The sequence below is a fragment of the Heloderma suspectum genome, chromosome 5 (genome assembly GCF_057233095.1).
Source record: "Heloderma suspectum isolate Gila_16-S chromosome 5, 16-S_ref, whole genome shotgun sequence".
In the NCBI taxonomy this organism is placed as follows: Eukaryota; Metazoa; Chordata; class Lepidosauria; order Squamata; family Helodermatidae; genus Heloderma; species Heloderma suspectum.
This window is the reverse complement of record NC_139462.1, coordinates 133,488,953-133,512,668: the sequence shown is the minus strand read 5'-3', so window position 1 is coordinate 133,512,668 and position 23,716 is coordinate 133,488,953. Positions and strand designations below refer to the sequence as shown.

Below are 23,716 nucleotides of genomic sequence, written 5' to 3'. Positions count from 1 at the left end.
GCATGTCCCAGTGATCAATGACTCCACTCCAGTCCTTTTGGGATATATGAAGCTATTGAAAAATACATTGAGTGTTGGCTAAAGAACTGTAATATATGTGAAAACCTGCAGTTACTGCACCATTAAATATTTTGGCACAGCTGATTTATTGCTATAATATCTGCCGCTATGTCAAGCAGTACAGGAGAATAAATAGCATCAGGAAAATATTCTTTGTTCTAATCAGTCTGTTGATACTTTGGCAGGACTCTGTGGTAGAGAACAGTCCTTTTGATCCCTGCACATGCAAAGCAATAGGTAAAAGGCATATCAATGCATGCATGTTTTGGTTGACACTGACCTCTCTCTAGGGATGGGCATTAAGAGTTGTCACCAAATTTTGCCAAAAGCAACAGCTTAAGCCAGATTTTAAGGTCCCTGCTTGGGTGAAACATTACAGAAATGGTGAGTGAAGGAAAACTATTTTTGGTAAGATTGGCAACATTTCTCAATAGAGTTTCACACATCACTACTTGGGACTGCAGATGGATGAATCTGTCCATTTCACTTTCTCCTGGAGTTTAATGTTTTAAGTCTTAAGTTCTTTGTACCTTGAACAGGAAGACATTTTCAAATGCTGGTAAATTTTGATCAAAAACGAACCAAAACGAAATTCTCACCCATCTGCACTGGCCAACTTCAGTCAGTGTAACTATTCCCAGCATGGAGAGGACCAAGTTGTCCCTGCCTGCCACATTTCTGTTGAAGATGAGAAGCCTGTCAGGAAAAAGACATGGCAACACTAATTCAGCACCAAAAACGCGGTTGAAAACATAAGTATTCATACCCAAACTTTTAAGAGCTAAGCACTCAAAACAAACCAGGGATGTACAGATTTTGTAAAATTTCATCTGCATTGCATGGATCATCAGGTGCCTTTTGTTCCAGCCTTTGCTCATTGATGGAATCGGATTTTTTCCAGTTTTCCAAATTTGTGCAAATTGGCACTCGCTCAAATCCCTCCTTCCAAATACACAAATCCCCCCAAAGTGCACATTTCCATGCTTTAGCCTATGGGGGGAGGATGTGCATTTTCAACCAGTGTTTTTAAATTTTACGTATTTTTCTACAACTGAATTTGCATAGAATTCCAGATCACTTAAAAAAGAGCAAGTCCACAGAATCCCTGCAACTCCAGGAAAAAAACAATCTACTACAGAGCTCTCAAGTTGGATGCACAGAAATCTGAACCCATTTGATTCTGTTGCAGATCTCTCCACCATCCCTGCTCAAAATTCTGGGCCTCGTTGGATGAATCTGTCCATTCAATTTCTTCCATATTCCTTGCTCTTTTAAATTTGCAAGGGTTGGTAAATTCTTATCAAAACAAGCTGACATGAAATTCTCATCCATCCCTACTTGGGACCCATGGGACATGTTAATGCAACGTGTTAATCAAGCTGTGCTGCCTCTCACCAGCACTGGACATCCTGCTAGTGAAGACGTGGGGAAAACTGATCAGGCCTGGGGCTAAAGCTGCAAGCAAATTGCACTGACATTGGAGGTTCCTGCCTATCAGATACATCCAAAGCCAAAGATGTTGCTCTAGTTTCAGTGAGGACTATACCCCCAAAATTAAGTGAACACCCCTGTTTTCTCCTATTCCCTCTGCTACCACCTCTATTCTCCAGGCCATTGCATACGTTATCAGGTGCTTTTGCACGCAAGGGAAATTCACAGAATTCTTTTGCTTCCTCCACAAGGTGAATTTAGCAATGAAGATTTTTGCAATAGTGAGAAACCAGCAGACCCTGGTCTACTGAATTGGTCCAACCCGTCATCGCAACAATCCTGCTAAGGCAAAGCAGTTTTATAAATTTCTGCATGGAATTAGGCCAGATAGCGCACTTTTCCTTCTGGACTTGGAACCAAGCATGCAGATAGCTTTGTGGCTGCACTGAGCTGCCAGGGCAGTGTATAGTATATTTATTTTGTTTTATTTTAGGATTTATATACTGGTTTATTTGTTTACAAATGGCTGAAGGCATTTTGCTCCTTTGGGGATCAAACTATCCAATTTCTCACCAAGTTCTTTAAAAATGTGTTATACCTTTCTGTTTTATTTATTAATATTGCCATTTTTATTTTTTCATTGCAGCCTTCATTATATGTCTTCCAAGCAATTACATTAATATCACAGGACCATCATCCCTGTCTTAAATCCAGATCAAAAGGTAACATTATCTAGTTACTTTTTGCTCTTAATATTATTTTTACTTCCCCATTAATAATCCCCCTGATTATGTCACCCATTTATCATACTAGATTGCATATTCACCCTTATTCAAGTACATTCCATTTTTAAAGATCCCTACAATGTTATGTAATTCATATATAATCTGTAAACCATGGACACTTCTTCCTCTGAACTCTAGATTGCACTCTCTCCTATACTTATACTGCAGTGTCGACTTCAAATAATATTCACATTCAAAAGCAAACCAAAACAAATAAACATACCAACAGGTAATGAACTGGAAACATGTAATCTAATCATCCAATGATATTCAAACAAGCTCTCTAAGTTCATTTCTGTATATCTGCCAGGTAAACTGATTTTAACTTCCAGTGTTTATAGTAGGGATGTACAAATTGTTTACCTTCCATGCCGCTTGACTTCTGCAGTTTGCGGCCAGTGCTCCGTTCCGCTGTTCACAAGCCCCCGGAATTCTCCTCTCTTTTTTTTTCTGCTCCGAAAATTACGAAGATAAATTCATACCACAACCGAAATTCTGGTGCCGAGCCATCTCCGTGAGTCTGCATAACTTCCATAAGAATCGCTATTTTTCGTAAATATTTACATGTGGTTTTTTATTATTGAAATCCTCCATCTCCATTTACTTTCAGCCAAAACACTTCTTCCTAGGGGCTTCCCAAAAGAAGGCTGTCTTAGGTGTGCCTGAGTGATAAACTATTTGTTTAAAGCAACGCTGTTTTAAAGAAAGAAAAAAAAAATTTTAAAATGACCATGCCGCTCCAGGACTGTCATGGTCATTTTAAAAGGTTTTTTCTTTCTTTAAAACAGCGTTGCTTTAAAGAAAGAGTGAATCCACCCCATTGTCTCCCTCCAAACACTCCACGTTTTATCACCTGTGATTCCAAAAATTATATAACTTGTAAGGCTGAGTGGTATCTATATCTAGACATAGATTTATCTGCTCATGTATACAGCAAATGGGGGAGGAGACATGGGTGCCCATGTAAGCCCCACCCCAACATCCCTCCAGGCTCAATTGTCAGTTAGCCCTTCGCACATTGGCTGCTAAAGTCTGAAAAGGGCTCTGAAAGCACCCTCAGTTATAATGGGTTATTGCTATAATACATAAACTTGCACACTGAGAGCCAGTGTGGTGTAGTGGTGAGAGTGTTGGACTGGGAGTCAGGAGATCCGGTCTTGTCCCTACTCACTCAGCCATGAAGCTCACTGGGTGACTTTGGGCCTGTCACAGACTCTCAGCCCAACCTACCTCACAGGGTTGTTGTGAAGATAAAATGGAGAGGAGGGGGATTATTTATTTATGCCGCTTTGGGTTACTTGGAGGAAAAAAGGCAGGATAGAAATGCAATAAATAAATAAAATAAAATAAATATTATGTCCAGTCCTGTGGCACCAAATGTTTAAAAAATCTATGCATAAGGTAGTGGACATTTTTTATTAATATCTGGAATGATAAATTTGAAGATGATGTCCCTACTCGTTTATGATAGTATAAGGGGGGGTCTTTTGATCCTAGGTTTGGTTTGCCCCCAGACCAAGCCCATTGGGCCGGATGATGACAAGGGGCAGGACACTGACTTGAAGCTCCGCCTTTCCTCTGATTTCATTGACGACGCCCCCACCCACTTTTCCCCCTGTACAGAGAGAGGCACAGAGCTCCATGCCTCTCTTTGCACAGAACACAACTCAGCCAGACCTTGCAGGAGCTGGCTTCTGCCCGCACTGGCTGAGCCGAGTGACTACTTCCCATCTTGCTTGCATCTCAGTTGGGATGCAAGCAGCATACCCAGCGGGGACTTGCAGGATCGGGCTCCTGCAAGCCTGAACTAAGTGATGGGGGGCGGGAATCCCCAGCTTATATGGGATCAGAGATAACAGGAGGATTCTTCTTCCCTCCTGGGGCAGGGCTTGGGGAGGATGCTCAACACTCCACAGGCCGGATTAGGCATGTGGGCCAGAGGTTGTCCTCCACTGGTATAAGGAATGCACCTCCTCTGTAGATATTTTGTTGAATTATATTGCAGTTTTGTTATGTTAACTTGTATAGTAAAGTCTTTGAAATATTTATATTATACACAAAACACAGGAGGGATGTGGCTGCAAGCTGGGGAGCTGGAGAACCAGACCATGAGAACAGGCCTTCTTTTTCAGTGTTTCCTGGAAATGGCCTCAAACACAATTGATTTCATTGAAAAGCATGTTCTTACTCTGTTAGCCCAGCCTTCCCCTACCTCATGCCCTCCAGATGTTTTGGACTACAACTCCCAGAATTGCTAACCATTGGCCATGCTGCCTGGGGCTAATGGGAGTTGAGGTCCAGAACATCTGTAGGGCACCAGGTTAGGGAAGGCTGAATTAGACCCTGTTCATATGCTACCAGCAGCAGGACTCCTGGTGTGGTGGTGGAGGAGTAAGCCACTGACCCTCTCTGCCGCTGGATACCTGTCCTGCCTTGACTGCAGCAGACTCTGAGTGCAGGGCTAACCAAGAAGCAGGGCAATGAAGCCAGCAAACGTTCAAGAGCACAGGTTTCAGTCCAATGGGGTTCAGGCTAGGAGGGAGTGGTCAAGATAGCAGGCGAAAATCAAAGCACAGGCAAGCAGTCAGATAACTGGGGTCAGGCTAGGGCAAGAGTGGTTGAGGAAGCAAGCAGAGGTCAATACACAATTAAGCAGTCAGATACATGACTCAGAGAAGGAGTCCAAGGGTCAGTGCTACAGCACATCGCTCACAGGGCAAGGTAGAAGGCACAGAAGCTGGAAGAACAGTGTTGTTTCCAACACCGGCTAGGCAGACACCGAAGACTTTTTGCACCAAAGCCTGCTGCACTGCCTAGCTCTCTGGGCATGCATTAGTACATTAGAGCTCTCTGGTTAGAGCCCTGCTTAGGAGGAGTCACTTTCTCCTGAGGAGCCCTTCCTCTCAAGTGAGCAGCCCTTCTCACGGGAGCCCTACTGGCCTGTCACTTGAGGTGACGATGCTCCTGGGTACCAGGGGGTTGCTCAGCCTCTGCCTCAGAGGCAGAGTCCCCTCCCCCTGACAGGGACGGACCAGCAGCCATCTCTTCCAAGGGAGGAGACCAGCTCCTCCTGGTCTGGTGACAGCGACTGCTCTGGGGTACCCTCAGTTTCTAAGAGTTCTAGCTCTTCCTCTGAGGAAGATTCCTGAAATGGGGTATGACAATACCTTTAAAAAAGTGTGATGGGGGACCTCCTTTTTTGTGGGGTAATGCAGATGATAGTATCAGGTGTAGGGAGACCCAGATCTCGGCCCCCAGATCTCGGCCCCCAGATCTCGGCCCCCAGATCTCATTTCCTTTTCAGTGCCTGATGGATGGGAGGGGACAGGGGTGACACCCCCACAATTACCACCTCCTCCACCACACAGGAATCAACGCCATTGGCAGTAACTTATGAATAAGGCCAAGTGCTGAGTAAAGAAGCGATGACAAATCAAGTCATATCCATACATTTGTGAGTAAGCCTTGAAATCAAACTTTCATTCAGTCTGATTAGGCTCCTTGGACTGTAATTATAACCTCCAATTTTGCATTCCACGAAAATGAATGCAGTATTTGATCCATGTAATCAGATCCATCCTCTACCTTCCAGCCTATCCTATCTGTTTTACACAGCCCTGTGCACAAACATTTGGTTTGTTGTGCTGGATTTTTATTCATTATTGTAAATTATTCACCAAATACTTGCTGCAACCATATTTCAGCCTCGGGCATTCTTTGCCCCAACTTCTCATTCAAATACTTGGGTTCTCCCTGTGTCACCTTGGTTCATTGTATTCTTTCTGTTCATTCTAAATTTGAAATATTTGTTTATCAGTGTCAAACGCCTCTCACTTGGCTGATTCTTGCCTGCAAGGAGTGTTCATTAGAAACAAATATTTATTTCATGCATACCTTGGTCACATAGATCCCCATATTCAGGTATCCAGATGATTTAATAGGACATTTTCCATTGGAAGTCATAAGACACGAGCCATTAAGCCACTTAAGTACTTTTGAAAATTTCACCTTAAATAAATGACTCAATTTTCCATGATGCTGAGCATCCATCCCCATATCCTATGACTTCAGTGTCAGTTGTAAACACTTCTCTTTTTGTATTATTTTCTGATTTTGACTTGCTCCTGAGGGTCTTGCCTTAAGTTAGCTATTTTTCAATCAGTGCTAAGCGAGGCTGTAGCCAACGGAATAACTTTGCAACATATTCAATAAATGCCCAAATCAAACCATCTGAAAGATGACAGTGAAGCTAAAAACACTCAAATTTTGAGTTAAAAGTTCACATTAAAATACATACATATCTATTGCTGGTATTGCTGCTGCAAGGCCTCAATTTACTGTTGGAACAACTGAATTTATGCTAGGAGTGTTGCTGCTACTCGGAGGGGCCATATAGCTCAGTGGTAGAGCATCTGTTTGGCATGCAAAAGGTCCCAGGTTCAATCCCTCGTGTCTCCAGGTAGAGATAAGAAAGAATCCTGCCTGAAACCCCAGAGAGCCACTGCCAGTCAGTGTGGAGAAAAGTGGACGATGGACCAATGGACTGATTCAGTAGAAGGCAGCTTCCGCCATTCCAATGTTCCTCCATTCCTGTTCCATCACAACAGTTCAGTTTCTCTCCAGGGGAACGCGACCCCAGTGTTAGGGATGGTGGAGAATTCTGCCACGGACCTTAATGAGGCCAGATTCCAAAGCATCCAGCCTCCGGAGTCTGTGGCAGAATGGGGCACTCACCTCCGCCTCCCTCTGGAATCTGTGTGTGACTGGCTCCTCTGTGTGGCAATTCTGCAGAGCCGGCCGCCGGCTCCGCATCGCTGGCGATACAGCCAGCCACCACTGCTGTGCCATATAGCGTATCGCTGGCTGAGTGAAGGCTAGCTAACTCCGGACACAAATGGTGTAGTGGATGCCATTTGTGGCTGTAAAGCTGTTAGATTAACCTAAATCCAGCCATTTATGGCTGCAATTAGGGTAACCTAACAGCTTTACGGCCACAAATGGCGTCCACTATGCCATTTGCGTCCCTGTTTTTTCACACAGCAGGCTAGGCTAGCCCATTTATGGTTGCGTTTAGGTTAATCTAACAGCTTTACAGCCACAAATCATAGAATCATAGAATAGTAGGGTTGGAAGGGGCCTACAAGGCCATCGAGTCCAACCCCCTGCTCAATGCAGGTGCAGGTCCACTACGCCATTTGCATCCGGAGTTAGCTAGCCCTCACTCAGCCAGCGATACAGCATGGCAATGGTGGCTGGCCATATCGCCAGCCGGCTCTGCAGGATTGCCGCAGAGCTAGCTCACATGGATTCTGGGGGGAGGGATGGATCACCTCCCCCCACGGGCGGATTCCCACCCAGACCAGCAGGTAGGGAATCCACCCATCCCTACCCAGTGTTGCATGCTTCCCGCTTGAGAAGTTCCGAGGGCAGTACTGTCTCAGTTTTTATTTCTAGTGGAGGAATTGAAAAATTTGGTGTTTTTGAAATATTTACAAGTATGCTACTGGTAAAACTGCTGTTCTTTCACTTAGACACAGACGCAGATAACACTCACACACACACACACACACACACACACACACCACAACATACCACAACACAGATGCCTGCTGCCTTTAACTGGAGGGTGTTGTTGTTTTTTAATCTTCCTTCATTGTACACTGAAGCAGAAAAATCAAATAGGGCTAATGTGAACAATTCTACCCCGTCCTGGTGGTTACACTGAGTTATCTTAGCCACCATTCCAAATTTATATATAAATATCAACAGGTACAAATGAAAAATAGCTGTTGAATAAGGGGGTTTCTCTGGAAGAGGCAGAAATCTTCAAGCCGAGGGTTCAAAGTCTTTGTTTTCCCCAAGTCTGAAATTATATCCCATTCTGATGACTAATACACCATTACTTTTCTCCGTTTTTCACAAGGCTTTCTTCACATGGGGATTTTATCCTGCTATGGAGATTGCTTACTCACAGACGTTTGCAGGTCCTGTACATGACGCCATCCTCCTCCATGACACCTCCCACTCTTTGTGAGCTCTATTGCATTGCTTTCCATGATGATGAAAGTCTGGCATTTTCCCTCCTCCCACCATGGAGTTGATGTAAATAAGGGCATACTGTTTAAGATTGCTTTTTTGCAAATTAAACAACAGTGCCACCTAGTGGCTCTGTAATGAAACACATAGGCCTTATCAAGAAGTTTTGTTTGTTTTTAAGCCACGCGGAAATGATCCGATCTAATCCCACAAAGATTGCGGAAGCAGCAGCCCAGGCAGGATTTTTATCCTTGTGTGATGAAGCCCATTGAAAAGTATTAAAAGTTTAAATACATACTGGTTAAAAAGCTGCCCTCAAATTCATTTTGGTGTGAACTCCTTAACCTGATTAGGAATGAATGCAGAATTTAGGGATGTGGGGTAGGGAGTCATTCATATTATTATTTGAAATTGAAAATTATTTTCTTCATCCCATGCCAAATTGTTGAAGGAAAGAAATTAAGAATTAATTAGCGCCACCTGTGCTCCTTGAAAGACCCATGATCTGCAAATATTGTTAGGTAATGGACACAAACAATGTAATTTAAATGGAAAACTGGCACTTTGGTAGTTTTATCCTTTTTTAGCAGTTTCAGAAATTAGTGACGTTTAGGCCTTGCTATGAAATGTCTACTTGTGTTGTCTGAGGAGACAACACAGTTTTTACTTACCCTCAAAGGGACACTCTTTTCAATCAGTAACAAAGAAAGATCTACCCACAAATTATGGAAGAAGCATGTAATGCAGCAGGCTGGATTTCTGTAATCCCCATAGTGTCTTCCGGAAGCATTTCTCTCCTGCTTACTCTACGCACAAAGGAATCGGGTGTGGGGGGCACTCATTGTAGCTCAAGATCTCCCCCACACATGGATACACACAAACAGAAGCCACATCCAGGAAGCAGCAAACAACAGCAGGAACATTCAATCTCCTCCCAAGTTGCATATCCACCATGGACATGCATCCATACCTTCCAGGGAGCAATTTGAATACTTAGCTATCCAAGATAGCGCATCCTTTTAAGAGCATTTGGAGTTTTTCTTGAGCAGAACCTGCAAATTGGGATGCCAAGGGAGGGGCTCATTGTTCTGCCTCCAGTTCACCTAATGGATGCTCAAATTGATTGATTATTAACATTTATATACCACATTATTTGCTAAAAAGCCATTAAGGTGGTGAGCAACAATTTAAAACAATAAAACCTTAACACAGTAAAAAAAAAATTAAAAACACACACATTAAAAACCATAAAACATTTAAACTAAATAATTGAAAAGGCAAAATTAAAAAGATTTGTCTTCACACCCTTTTTGAAAGCCAAGAGAGTAAGGGCCAACTGTAGTTCTTGAGGGAGCGCATTCCAGTTCTGAAGCAACACAGGAGAAAGCCCTTTCACACATGCCCAGGAAACGGGCCTCTGCGGGTAATGACGCCCTCAAAAAGGACTCTCCTACAGGTCCTAACGAACGCTCAGGCGGGTTCATAGTGAGACAAGTGACCCCCTAGATATCCAGGTCCTAAGCCATTTAAGGCTTTAAAGGTTAAAAGCAACACCTTGAATTGAACCCAGAAAGCATTTGGCAACCAGCAAGGTCTTTAAACACAGGTGTACTGTGTTCCCAAATTTGGTTAGCAACTACATTTGCCCTCAGATTTTGCTTGGAAACAGATCTGACGGTAATTCTAATTGCTTACAACGAGTTTCAAATACTGCAGCACACGTGCCTGTTATGACCATGATAGGGATGGCGGAGAATTCCGCCACGGACTCCAGTGAGTCTCCGGAGTCCGTGGCAGAACGGAGCACTCACTTCCGCCTCCCTGCAGAATCTGTCTGGGTCGGATCCATCTCTGCGTCGATCCTGCAGAGCTCCACATCACTGGCGAAAGTTGATATGGCTGGCAGCCATTGCCATGCCGTATCGCTGTATAAGTAAGTCTCTGGAAGCGAATGGCGGCTGCATTTAGGCTAATCTACCAGCTTTACGGCAGCAAACAGCACGCATTACACCATTTGCATCCGGAAAATTACTTATACAGAGATACGGCACGGCAACGGCTGCCGCCCACCCATATCGACAAAATTCGCCAGCGATGCAGAGCTGGCAGCAAGCTCCGCAGGATTGATGTGGAGCAGAGCCGGCCTGGGCAGATTCCGGGGGGAGGGACGGATCACCTCCCCCCGCGGGCGGATTCCCCTGTGGAACGACAGGTAGGGAATCCGCCATCCCTAGACCACAATTGAGCATAATCAGATGTTCCCTGTATGCTTTCCGTTGGCTGCCTGCAAAACAGTGGACGTAGTTTATGACTCAGAATTCGAGCCATGTAAAAATGAGCTCCCCTAATTCCCACACTTGTGACTATCTGCACAAGTCTCAGGGATCTGGTTCCTCTGCATAAATATCTGCCTTGATACTTAAAAAGCTTCTGGGGATTGCTTTAATTCTAGAATTGTTATAATGACATGGCATACACTGAGAGCACTTCATTGAATCAAAGCATCATAGAATAGTAGGGTTGGAAAGGGCCTATAAGACCATCGAATCCAACCCCCTGCTCAATGTAGGAATCTAAGTCAGAGCATCCCTGACAGATGGCTGTCCAGCCTCATCTTGAAGGCCTCCAGTGTGGGAGAGCCCACTACCTCCCTAGGTAACGGGTTCCATCGCCGTATTGCTCTAACAGCCAGGAAGTTTTTCCTGACGTTCACCCGGAATCTGGCTTCCTGTCACTTGAGCCCATTATTCCGTGTCCTGCACTCTGGGATGATCGAGAAGAGATCCTGGCCTTCCTCTCTGTGACAACCTTTCAAGTACTTGAAGAGCGCTATCCTATCTCCCCTCTTCTCTTCCCAAGACTAAACATGCCCAGTTCTTTCCATCTCTCCTCATAGGGTTTTGTTTCCAGTCCCTTGATAATCTTTGCTGCCCTCCTCTGAATCCCCTCCAGCTTGTCTGCATCCTTCTTAAAGTGTGATACCCAGAACAGTGCACAGTACTCAAGATGAGGCCTAACCAGTGCTGAGTAGAGGGGAACTAGTACTTCCCGGGATTTGGAAGCTATACTTCTATTAGTGCAGCCCAAAATAGCATTTGCCTTTTTTGCAGCCACATCACATGGTTGGCTCATATTCAGCTTGTGATCGACAACAATTCCAAGATCCTTCTCGCTTGTAGTGTTGTTGAGCCACGTATCCCCCATCTTGTAATTGTGCATTTGGTTTCTTTTTCCTAGGTGCAGAACTTGGCATTTATCCCTGCTAAATGTCATTCTGTTGTTTTCTGCCCAGTGCTCCAGCCTATCAAAATCACTTTGAATTCTGTTTCTGTCTTCCAAGGTGCTAGCTGTCCCGCCCAGTCTTGTGTCATCTGCAGATCTGATCAGCACCTGTCCTCGTTCACTCCATGCTGAAATAACCCTTTGTGCCAGAGCTGGGTTGACAATAGAAAAAAGCCAACAGTGTGAGTGGGGGGTGGGGGGAAGCAGCAGAGGAGGGTGCTTAGCCCTTTTCAAGCCTGCTATTCCTCCCCTGTACTCCTGCTCTCCCTCTGATGAGCAGTGGTGCAGTTACGTAACTGGACTTAGTGATCTCCGCCGCCGCCGCCGCCACCTGCCCCAGCCTTCTTTAGATAGTGAAGTGTGTTACTTCACTTACATCAAAATGTGGTAAGCCAGCCCTGCTGGGGGCCTAGACTACTGCCCAAGTGCGGCCCTAGACTGCTGCCTGGAGGTGCCACTGCTGGAGAGTACTGGATGCAGGAGTAGTGGAGGCTGGTGGCTCTGATGTGAGTCCACTCTGGGTTTCAGTCAGAACCAGTCAGAACTTCACACCTTGGATAGCTCCTGTAGAGTTCTGACTGGTTCCAACTGAAACCTGGAGCGGATTCACTGTCCCACGCACACCGGAGCCACCGGCCTCCATTGTGCAGGAGAGAAATGCAGGGGAGATGTGGTGGGAAGAGGAAGAGTTAAGCAACGTTTCCTCAGCCTGCAGCTTCTCCCTCCAAATCATAGAATCATAGAAGAGTAGGGTTGGAAGGGGCCTGCAAGACCATCGAGCCCAACCTCCTGCTCAATGCAGGAATCCAAGTCAAAGCATCCCCGACAGGTGGCTGTCCAGCTTCGTCTTGACTGCCTCCAGTATGGGAGAGCCCACCACCACCTCCCAGGGAATTGGCTCCACTGTCATGTTGTTTGAACAGTCAGGACATTTTTCCTGGTGTTCCGCCAGAATCTGGCTGAACATGGCTCTGCTCTCTGTTTTCCGCTGTCCAGTTCTGTTTCCAGATAGACTGCTTTTCAACAGAGCTCTACCCCTGGAGGCATAAACAAATGACTGCCTCTGCACCCAAACGTACTAAAAACCACTGACTCTGGACCTGCCCCATACACCTGGGCCCTGCCCGCTAGCTCCCTCATCAGACTCCCTCGCCCCAAGTTAAAAAGAAGAAAGAAACAAAACTAAGTACAAGTACAAAGAATAACACCCAGGAAGATACGTTCTAGCCCAGCAGTTGCCTACTAATGGTAAATGTTTTCATGTGGACACAAGATTGCCTCCCAGGAGATTATGTCAGAGCAGATAAAAGAACAAATAATTCAGACTTTATATTGTTTGGGGAATATGTAACTGATTTCTTCCAACACACAAACAAGGATTTTATGACATTTTTCTTGAGAGAGGGTGAATTGCCCCCTCCTTGCCGAAATCCCTCCTCATAAAGAACAAATTCAGTGCCCCGTCCAACTCATAAATATTAATTCATGCTTAATAAGTCATTTTCAGGCGGTAATTTGAAATGGTGATACAAATGCCTGGCCCTTCACTGCTTGCATACTAATTATAAGTAACTGTGACTTCTCATCTTTATGAAGAAATAATAGTTTAATCTCAGGACTGTCACTTTCCATTGGAACTGATGGCACCTGACAGTGCTGTGTCAAACACAGCTAATTGCAGCTGATATTTCAAAGGCTCCTGGCCTTTGCAAATTGGTAAAACAATAAAACAGCGCACCCATCACCAGTTTAGCAAGCAGGTCTGTTTGTAACACTTTCCCATTTGTATAATTTAGCATGCTGGTCCTCCTTACTGAATGTTTTAATTTGGGCTGGGGATGCAAAGGGATCTGATGAATGGGATCTGATTCAAAGTGGGCTAGTCCATTCTCTTCTTTGTCCATTGCAAATGTAAGGGACATGCTCGATCATCCCAGAGTGCAGGACACAGAATAATGGGCTCAAGTCACAGGAAGCCAGATTCCGGCTGAACATCGGGAAAAACGTCCTGACTGTTAGAGCGAGACGACAATGGAACCAATGACCTAGGGAGGTGGTAGGCTCTCCCACACTCAAGATGAGGCTGGACAGCCATCTGTCAGGGATGCTCTGACTTGGATTCCTGCACTGAGCAGGGGGTTGGACTCGATGGTCTTGTAGGCCCCTTCCAACCCTACGATTCTATGTATTCCAAAGGGCTTTGGAAAGGGTTCAACTCCCACTTGAGTTAAAACGCCACACCTTGTCTCAGACCAGTGGTCTTCCAAGTGGGGTGCACAAGACAATCCACTGGGGTGCACAAGCTGCCTGGTCGTTGAGCAGCCTCCCGCTGCCCCGACGAGCTGCCCTGGCGTGCAATGATGGCGGTGGCAGAGGCAGCAGGATGGGACGGGAGCCGAGGAGGAAGCTCCAGAGCATTTCCCTCTCAGCTCCGGTCCTATCCTGCCTCTGCCGCGGCCACCGAGAGCCACTGCACCAGTCTCTGCCAGGCACGGCAGAGGAAGGCGCAGTTGCTTGCTTGGCCGCAGCACCGGAGCAGCTGCCATCCTGCCGAAGGAGTGCGAGAAGGGGGATAACCCTTCCCACGCCCCTTTGGCGGAATGAAGCTGAGAAGAAAGCGCCTGCTATGACAGCCATTAAAACCAAGTATCGGAATAAATAGAACTTAGAACCAGACCTTGGAATCGCTGTATCACAAAGTGTTAAACCAAGACTATCAAAAGCAATGAAGCAAATTCAGTCACATGGCTCTCGCTAAAATAATATATTTTTTTATGAGAGCAAGAAGGGATTTTGTACTGTTAATAAATAAAATAAATAAAACATTTTAAAAATATTGCTGATTTCATCTTTATCTCATCCTTTTGAATTTCTATTTTTGTGGATGTTTTATAATGTAAAAAGGTAAAGGTAAAGGTGTCCCCAACCAGTCGTGTCCGACTCTAGGGTGTGGTGCTCATCCCCGTTTCTAAGCCGAAGAGCCAGCACTGTCCGAAGACGCTTCCGTGGTCATGTGGCTGGCATGACTGAACACCGAGGTGCACGGAACGCTGTTACCTTTCCCGCCGAGGCGGTACCTATTTATCTACTTACACTTTCTTGCTTTCGAACTGCTAGGTTGGCAGAAGCTGGGACTGAAGACGGGAGCTCACTCCGTCATGCAGCACTCGGGTCTCGAACTGCTGACCTGCCGACCTTCCAGTCTGCAGTTCAGCGTCTTAACCACTAAGCCACCGCGGCCCGGGCATTTTATAATGTATATACTATATTAGTACAGTTTATAAATACATAATAATTTATAAATAAATTATACATATATTCGGGGTACGTGCTCAAAATATTTTTACTGATAGGGGTCTGCAATCAAAAAAAATTGGAGACCACTGTTTGGAGACCACCGGAGCGGTGAATCCACTCCAGGTTTCAGTCACAACCTGTCAGAATTCTACAGGAGCTATCCAAGGTACAGAAGGAGCTTGGATAGCTCCTTTAGCATTCTGAGTGGTTCTGACTGAAACCCAGAGCAGATTCGCTGCCCCACTGACATCGGAGCCACCAGCCTCCACTGGTCTTGGATAGCCTTGCTTTTCGTTAGGCACATCGGAGCACCCAGATGTGGCTGCTGTCCTTTGCTTTCAAGAGGATGCAGCCTGAGGACATGGCCAGACCTCAGGATGTGGACAAACTTGTCCTTTACACCCTTGCCCTTTCTAGCTAATCACATTAGCCATGGGCCTCAGAGGCAGGGAATACCTCTCAGAGAGATGGCATGGTCACGATTGTCCTTAAGAAGGCAGTACTTGGAATGTCTTTAGAAACGAACTCCTAACTTGGACCCTATGAGTTTGGATAATTATCCCCTTGTGTCAAATCTACCATTTCTGAGCAAGGTGGTGTAGGGAATGGTGGCTTCTCAAAGCCAGGCAGTCTGGGATGATGCTGATTATTTGGCTCCATTACTTTCTGGCTTCTGGCCTTGTTTCAGGATGAAAACAACTTTGATTGCTCTGGTGGATAACTTGTGTTGGGTAATGGCTGGGTGTGGGAAATCATGGAATCACAGAATAGTAGGTTTGGAAGGGGCCTACAAGACCATCGAGTATGACCCTATTCAATAGCGCCTATATTGGTTCTCCTGGACCTCTCAGTGGATTTTGTTACCATCATTCATGATAGCTTTCTGGGCCATCTTGCTAGGATGGGACTTGGAGGTGTGATGATATGATGACTTTGGTCCTTTCTGGAGGGATGGACCAGAAGGTGGCACTGAGGGAGCTTTGCTCTGCCTCATGGTCACTGGTCTTTGGAGTGCCTCAGGGTTCTATTTTGTCCCCCATGCTTTTCAGAATCTACATGAAACCATTGGGAGACATTGTCCAGAGACTGGGGGTTAATTATTATTGGCTTGAGAGGCCCTCCTCATCAAGTTCTTCTAGACTGGTGCACACTAGAGACAGGGTATTTTCATTGGGCACCCTAAACATTTGCAAATCCTGCCCAAGAGATATAGTATGGCCCTTACTTTCTTTGTTATATTTATTAGTCACCTTATATAATAAAATTCTCCATTGTTTATTATTATCTTTTACACAAGCTCTGAAAACTTTTCCATTCCAATCCACTTTTAATTAAAGGGCCGTGCTGGGCTTTTACTGTTTCACATTACTATTGCTTTTAGTCTAACTTTTTATTTTAATTTTAATTAAAGTGCTGTGCTGGCTTTTCTTTTTAACTGCTGTTGTTTAGTTTTTGTAAGCATAGTTAGATTGCTTTTATGAAATGGTTATTTAATCACTGCTATTGTTTTAAATATTTGTAACGTTATTGTATGCTTCTTTGTAAAGGCTCATTTTTAAAAGCAGGATATCAGTATGTGAATCAATCAACCAATCAATCAGTATAAATGTGTACTGAGATGTGCAACCATCCGTAGATGTGCATCCCTATTCTTAAACCCTTGGCACGCTTGTGCAATCCATCTGCCAATATATGTCTTTTCCTGATGGTAAAATCAGGCAGAATCAGCAGAAGAGGGAGTTGGGATAATTGTCTGCACTAGCGGAATTATAATATCTGCATCAGGAATTGACCTGCTGATTACCATGGCATCCCCAAGGGCTTTTGTATCTTGAGGCAGAGCATGGATCAGGCATCCCAGTCCAAGTGCTAGCATAGGAGCAGAGGGATCAAGAGACAGGGATGGGAGGGAGGAAGAGGAATAGGATGAAGCACTCACGGGAGATCTGATGCCTCCACCCATGACGAACTGCCCAGACTGGGGGAGTGTGGCAGATCTAGAGTTTTCTAGCACCGAGTGGCATCGAATTGGTTCTCCAAGAAGACACAAGCCAGAATCTGTCTGGTTCTCCTGTTTTCGGGACCAGAAAGTTTCTGCCTTGGGGCACCAGCAGCCCAGGTTGAGCTGCCTGCAGGTCCACCCTCTGGCCAGAGGTCCTGCTGAGACCTGGTGAGTAAGCCGCAAGGTGCTTGGTTGGAGCCCTGCACTGACCGACAAAGCATCGCCTCTGCTTTCCAATGTCATATCCAGCTACGTTTCTTCAGCACCACAAAGGATACAAAGGACCCCTGTGGTAATAGTCCTTGTTCCATCCAAACCTTGCAGATGTGTGAGAAATCTTCCTAAGACAAGGATGGATTTGTCTATGTGCAAAATACATGAGAGACAGTAGGTTTGTTTTAAGGTGTGATGCCATCCCATCATGCTTTTACACACATGTGGGAGGGGTTCCTTTACTGCCAATTTCAATAACAGTTTACTTATAACTAGGTCTGTGTGTGTACTGTGATTCCTGGGAGTGCAGAAAAACACAGAATGTGGTATTGGGGCCAGAATGTGGCTCCCTGAGGCTCTTTGCTTTGCTTGCTTGCTTTTTTTTTTTTTAATGTCCTTATAGCAGGGATCCCCAACCATTTTGGACCCATGGGCACATTTGGGAATTAGATACACTCCTGTGGGCACCAACACAAAATGGCTCCCATGGAGGATGTGACTTGTCACAGAATGGCTGCTGTGGGGGGTCTGACTATTCAAAAATGAGCTAAAGAGGGGTGGGGGAGAGAAACGGTGAGGCCTGAGGCTGGGAGGAAGGAGGAAATAGCAAGGCAAAGGGGGAGAGGGGAGAGAAAGAGCAAGGCTAGCATCTGAGAGGGGGGAGAAACAGCAAGGTGAAGAAGTGGGGAGAGAAATACTGAAGCTAGAAGCTGGGAGGGAGGGGAAACAGGAAAGCAAAGGGGTAGAGAAAGAGCAAGGCTAGAAGCTAAGATGAGAGGAAACAGAAGGAAAGAGGTGGGGGGATAGAAATAGTGAGGCTAGAAAGGGAGAGAAAGGAGACTGCCCCAACATTTTCCAAGGATTGTATTAAAAAAAAATAAGGGGCAGGGAGTGGAGAGTTTCATGGGTGCCCCTGGAGTTGCCCATGGTTCTAAGCTGGGCATCCCTGCCTTATGACTATGAAGTCATAAGGCAGCTTGAAAGTGTCTGGGCAATTCCTAGGGTGGCCGTCTCCCTACTTTGCAGAGAACAATCCTTTGTTTGAACGGCTGTCGGAAGTTGGTCCTCTGTTTGAAGCACCAGCCGGTGGAGTTCTAATTTAAAGAAAAAAGAATAAGAAGAGAGAGCAGGAGGGGCTAGGTGCTTCCTCCAGGACCAGAGGCAGTATGCCTATGTACACCAGTTGCTGGGGAACATGGGTCAGAGGGTACTATTGTTCTCCCTCTCTCAAAATTCTAGAACACAGGGTCATCCTATGAAGCTGGTTGGTGGGATATTCAGGACAGATGAAAGGAAGGGTTTCTTCTCACAGCACATTGTTAAACTATGGAATTTGCTACCACAGGAAGTAGTGATGGCCACCAATTTGGATTTGGTGGCCATCACTAAAAAGGGGCTTGGACAAATTCCTGGAGGAAAATGCTATCAATGGTGACTAGTCTGGATGGCTATGTGCTACCTCCAGTACCAGAGGCAATGAGCCTCTGTACACCAGTTGCTGGGGGACATGGGTGGGAGGGTGCTGTTGCACGTGTGTCCTGCTTGTGGGTTTCCTGTCAACAGCTGGTTGGCCACTGTGTGAACAGAATGCTGGACTAGATGGACCCTGGCTCCGACCCAGCAGGGCTCTTCTTATGTTCTTCTGTTGCCCATCAACACTTAGCACCTGGACAGCAAAGTAAGCAAGCCCGACATAGCTCACCTGGTCACAGTCTTTCTCAGTGTGGTGAGATGTATTGTTGTGAAGATTTGAGGCTACAGAGGCAATGGGAAAAATGGTCAGGCTTAGAGGCCTGGAGTTTTCTGCTGGGAGTGGGTAACCCTGAGAGGAGTAGTTTGATTTCTCTGGCTAAGTGTCTGTTTCATTTCTCCACTTACGTTACATTTCTTCAGGTCTGAAGCAGTACTTTCAGTTTTGAAGGAGTTGGGCATATAAAGAAAGCAAGAGAGCCAGTAAGAGCAGAGACAGCCAGAGCCTGAAGAGTGAGCAGGAAGAAGCAGCTTAGAAAAGTCTAAGGACAGCTAGGGTAAAGGAACTTACATTTTGCCATTTTTGTAATGCCTTTTGTATCACTCAGCTCTCTTGTGTAAATACCTTTAGTTGTAATAATTTGTTTGTTTTAAATCTACTAGTAAACTGTTGTGGTTAAACCCTGTGTCTAGAGTGTCAGTCACCCCATGTCTACAGCCTAAATCTCATGTTACTGGGAAGGCAAAGTTTAAAAGAAGGAGAGTGGGACTCTTAAGGAGGCAAGAGATCCTTAAGGGGTTGCTCAGGGGGCCCAGGTCATAAGGGGAACCTTGACAACTGTATTTCTATTTAAACTGTTGTAACTCTCTGAATTTGAATCTTTACATATAAATTAACTTATGCCATTTTTATGCAAATCGGTGTCCTCTTTTTTGGCAATACGTAAGTGGCCACCCTACCAACACTTACTGCAATCTCATCAGCCAAAAGAATAAGATCTCCAGTAGTTGGGCACCCCTTGTGACTAAAAAAAAAGGAAAGGAAAAAGAACACATTAGGAAAATAGCAAAGATGTATGTGGGATCCCTATACTTATACCTGGCAAATATTTCCAAAAACTCAATGCTTTGATTCCTAAATTCTTTGGGGGTTCTTCTCCACCAGGAATATCTAGCTTTGCACCATCAGGCCTATTTGCTGACCTCTACTACATTTTTGTCTTTTTCACTCAAATTAGATTTTCCTCCATGGTCAGTATTGGAATCTTCTTGTCTGGAGCCACTCTTCAAATGAATGGCATTAGGTTCTCGGCATATTGAGGTAGATGGAGCTCCTCCCACAATTTTGGCAGTTAGGGAAGTTTGGCGTATAATGTCATGTCAATTACAGTTTGATCCATTTTCCCATGCTAAATTGACTTAATGGGGAAATCCAGATTTAAGAACTGGCAAGAAAATGTTTTTATGGTGGACCTGGACAGATAAGATGATCTTTACTTTAGATCAATTCGTGGGGGCTGAAGATCAGTTTTTTGTGTTCTCAATTTGATCTGCCAGCTTCAGCAGAATGGCAGTACTTGCAATCGAAACATCTCTTGGTATCTAGATTGGGTCCTGCTGCTTTTACTGCCTCGGAGTCTCCCTCGCTATTGGAAATACTTATTGAAGCTGATCAGATGTATTGACCTACAATTCATGTTTATAAACATTTATTATCAATGAATAAATATGACACAAGTGGTTTACAACAGGAATAGAAGAGGGAATTGGAACGTCCTATGTTGCTTCATCAGTGGACTGCCACTTTGGCATCTGTATCGGACATTTCAATGGATCTTCGGTTACGCCTTATTCAGCAAAAGCTCTTGTTTCAGGTCTGTTGGACGCCACAATGTCTTTTTAGTAAAGGCTTGTAAAATTCGGCTGATTGTTGGAGGTGTAATGCAGTCAATGCTTCTTTTATTCATATGTTTTGGAAATGCCCAATGGCCGCTTCCTTTTGGGAGGAAGTTATTGTATGGATAAATTTTGTATTGGAAAGCTCTTTAATATTTACTGATGTAAATGTTCTTTTAAACTACTTACCTGCTTCTTGGAATGTAACACATGGTCAGCGTAAATGGATTTTCCGCACCCTTTTGGTTGCATACTATGATACTGGAAGGATAAAAGCTCACTGCCTATAATGCAATGGACTGAGACTTAACAACACTAGCAACATTTGAAAGAGTGGTATATAGGCGTAACTTGCAAATGATATGCGGATATTTGGTCTGCTTTTACTGAAGTTTATGTGTAACATTTTTTCCCCGTTTTTTCTCAAATGTTAGAAACTGAGGATTTTGAACACGTTGTATTTTTATTTTTATTTCATTCTTTTTTGTTAGGCTTTGTAATGTTTCAGCTTGTAAAATTCACAATAAAAGATTAATTAAAAAGAAAGAGGAAAATAGCAAAGATGGCAGAATGGATTATGCTAAATGAAAGAAATTATGCAAATTCATTACATTTGTAAAATTCGTTAGGGCAGTGCACCACCTTGGTACAAAGCCCAAATAACGAGGCAAAATGGGCTGATTCGGAGGTGCTTCATCATGATACGAAGCAGATCAGACAAGCACCAAGGTGCCCTGAAGTGAAGCGACTCCTCCACGAAGCGCCTCGTGCACCTCGTATATTCAGAGCTCTTCTTATGCCTTCTGAGCAGCCAAGACAGGCTGTCTCCAAAATCTATCAACTTCTGAAAGATCACATGGAGGGGCTGGAGGAGAAGGGAGGGGGGAAGGCAAGAGGATGCGGAGGAGCCAAATGTATCAATTTGAGAGAGATCCGACCACCGGGAGAGGCAGGAGAAGGGGAGAGGAGAGGGAGGAGGAGGGAGGGAGCTTTGCTGTGAGTCAGCCTCTGTTTTCTCATTGTGAGAGAGGTGGTTTTACTGGAGAGGAGAGAACTGTCCGGATGTTATTTGGCTAAGCAGTGGTCTCCAAAGTGGGGTGCACACACCCCACTGGGGGGCAAGACAATCCATTGGGGTGTGTGAGCTGGCTGATAATTGAGCAGCCTCCCACTGCCCTGACAGGCTGCCATTGTGTGCAGTGATAGTGGCGGCGGCAGCAGGATGAGACGGGAGCTGAGTGGGAAGCTCCATGGCATTTCTCTCTCCACTCCAGTCCTATCCTGCCTCTACTGTGGTCACTGGGAGCAACTGCCCCCATCTCTGCCAGCCATGGCAGAGGAAGCCTTAACCCTTCCCACTCTCCTTTGGCAGGACAACAGCAACAGGAAAGTGTGTGCTATGGGAGCTGGGTAAAATGAGGATCCATAAAATCAAAGAGGGGTCCTCATGACTTCACATGATCTTTAAGGGGGAGACCCACAAAACCACCATCCAATCACAGAGCACATCTGCCTCCATGGACTGAACCAGAAAAATCATGGATCTGCCGCTCATGGGCACAGTCATGGTGCAAAAACAGGGAAAATGGCTCCCCCCATTCCCCAGAACAAGACGGCTGCTGGCACGCATGCAGAGGGCCTAGGCATTGGTGGTGGTAGCGGCAGCAGCCTGCCCTCATTGGCAGGGGTCGGCCTCTAACCGGGTGCCCTCCCCTCCTTCCAAGGAAGGGAGAGAGTGCAGTTGGAGGGCAACTCCTGCCCTCATGCCTGTCAGTGGTTGGCAGGCTGAGATGGGCAGCATTTTCCCCGGAAGTGGCTTCCCTGGCGGCACCAGCAGCAGTGGCAGTGGTTGCTCCCCTGGAGGCAGCACCCCCCCCCCATGCAACAAGGGCCCAGGTAAGGTGCTGGGGGCTGGGTGGCGTGTTGGGTGTGTGTGAAGTGGGATTCGGATGTCTAAATCCTGCTTTGGCTTCGTAGGCCGAGGCGGGTCAGAGCCTCCCCGAATCAGCCCAAGCCAAATCGGGCCTGCCTTGGAAGCCCTGAAGTGGCTTCTGAGTCAGATCAGGGGGTCTATGAACAGGCCTGAAATCCATACCTGTCACAGGATTCAGCTTTTCTTGGTGCAGAATTCAGATGGCCTGCATGCAAAACGTTATCTTATTTTAACCACAGAGTACATGCCAGTCTTATCTATAACTTTGCCACTAAAAAGCAGCTGCCATGACTAGAAATGCTCCCCTTGACTATGTAGCACTCAGGACACATACACAGAAAAAACCACAGTGCAGTGCATGGTAAGGGCATAAGCAAATTTACCAGTAGGTTTCCCCACCACCACCATGAAAGAAGCACAGAAAACCTGGGACAAACATTGCTTTCCTCACGGGGGTCTGCTAAACAGCATCAGTTCACCTTGCAGAGGAATAGAAGTGTGCAGGCTAGCCTTGTTGGCCCATGATGAGGTATTGTTGGTTTATCCTCTCTCCAAGAAACAGGATAAAGAGGGTTATTTTGTTTTAGCCTCACAACAACCCTGTGAGGTAGGCTGGACTGAGAAATAGCAGCTGCCCCCCCCCAAAAAAAAAACCATTCAGCACGTTTTATAGCTGAACGAGGATTTGAATCCAGGTCTTCCCAGTCTATCACTCTGTCCAAACACATGCACTATCATTTAGGACCTGGTGTGTGGTGCACAGTAGACCTCACTGAAAAGTAGGAGGGCGGAGAGCAAAGGAGAGAGAACCTAAGATGTTCCCAAGAAACATTAGGACGGACCAAAAGCAACTCACTTTCTTTAGTGATACAACACATGCAGCCGAAGTCTCAGCACATACAGGGAGTCTTTCCAGGGCTTGGCAGGGAGTGTGGAGGTCTTGGCCCAGAACTTCTGCTCAGGCCTCAGAGAGAGGGAAGGGGGTTCGCATTAGGCTTTCTTTCTGCTTCTCCCTGGCTCAGCTTCCAGCTACCCAACAGAACTTTGGGGGATTTCCTCCCTGGTGTGACTGTTTCTAGTCCTTAAATGGTGCCTCCTAGCCAACACCCGCTCCCTGCTTCCTCCCCAGCTGACACCCTCTTCCTGTTTCCTTTGCCACTCCTGCATGACTGCCATATCTTGTCAGAGAGGAATAGCCCTTCTCATTTGTTCACCTGAATGTGAGGGAGGGGGACCGCCCTACAGACAATGCTCCCCCACCTCAACCTAGGCACATTCCATGGAATGCATGAAAATGGACCCTGCACACTG

General features: G+C 45.6%; 1 long non-coding RNA gene across 1 annotated transcript in view; it reads right to left on the bottom strand.

The window, feature by feature from the left end:
- LOC146344522 (uncharacterized) overlaps positions 1-23,440 on the bottom strand; it is a 28,804-nt gene extending 5,364 nt beyond the window's left edge. Inside the window, exons 1-3 of the long non-coding RNA XR_014792613.1 lie at positions 23,262-23,440; positions 2,640-2,726; positions 660-756 (exon numbers count right to left, since the gene is read on the bottom strand). This is a non-coding gene — a long non-coding RNA (uncharacterized LOC146344522). The remainder of the gene's footprint in view (positions 1-659; positions 757-2,639; positions 2,727-23,261) is intronic.
- Positions 23,441-23,716: the final 276 nt, after the last annotated feature.